The sequence below is a fragment of the Terrapene carolina genome, unplaced genomic scaffold (genome assembly GCF_002925995.2).
Source record: "Terrapene carolina triunguis isolate 2854851 unplaced genomic scaffold, T_m_triunguis-2.0 Scaffold833, whole genome shotgun sequence".
NCBI classification, from domain to species: domain Eukaryota; kingdom Metazoa; phylum Chordata; order Testudines; family Emydidae; genus Terrapene; species Terrapene triunguis.
The window spans coordinates 2,811,034-2,812,036 of record NW_020665184.1 but is presented as its reverse complement, the minus strand read 5'-3'; positions in this window follow the sequence as shown (position 1 = coordinate 2,812,036).

The following is a 1,003-nucleotide window of genomic DNA, read 5'->3' as shown; positions in this document are numbered from 1 at the left end:
CCCGTCGTGCCGGGCGCCGCCCAGACCCCGGCTGAGATCAGGGCCCCATCGCGCCAGACTCTGTACGGACACAGTGAGAGACAGTCTACATAGACAAGTGTGGGGACAGGAACCGGAGACGGTAAACATGCCAAGGTCACACAGCGGGGCAGTGCAGAGCTGGGGACAGAACCTAGGAGTCCTGGCTCCCAGGCCCCCCCTGCTCTAAGCATTGGACCCAGGGCCGGCTCCAGGCACCAGCTGCGCAAGCTGGTGCTTGGGGCGACAGACTGTTGGAGGCGGCGTTCTGCCCAATCCTAGGGCGGCACGGCCGCTTTTTGTTGTTGTTGAGAACCAGAGCGCCCTGCAGGGCCGTCCTCGACCGGAGCGGAGCCCTCGTGGCAGGCGGCAGGAGGTGGCGCAGCGGGAGGGGCCGCGTGGCAGCGCCCCTGCTGTAGCCCTGCCGCCCCCTTCTCTCCCTCTCCCGCCCGCTCCCCCCCCCTGCCCGCCCTGGTTTTTTCGTTGTTTTTTTTTTTGCTTGGGGCAGCCAAAAAGCCAGAGCCGGCCCTGATTGGACCCCACTCCCCTCCCAGAGCCAGGGAGAGAACCCAGGAGTCCTGGCTCCCCCTCCAGTGCCCCACCAACTAGGCCCCCTTCCTACCAAGCAGGTGCATAGGAGGAAATCGATTTCCCTCCCAGCAAAGAGGGGGCCTCCGGTCAGACTTGCCAGGGAACAAGGAATTTGAGGGTCAGAAGCTGGGAAAAGGGGGTGACAGGAAAGGGCCAGGCCTGGCCAGGTTGGGGGCTGGGTCCCCGCTGGCTGTAGGTTGGCTCATTCCCCGCTCTCCCCATAGCTGGCGTTGGCTGCTGGGCCTCTAGTGAGCCGGGGCCGCCAGCCACTGGAGGGGATGGCTGAGCGGGCTCATGCCCAGGTGCCCTGCACCTCCTGCGGGGAGGGGGAGGCGTTGTAGGTGGGTCTGTGGGTTTCCGGGTCTAGTGACGCTCACGAGCTTTTCTTCCTTCT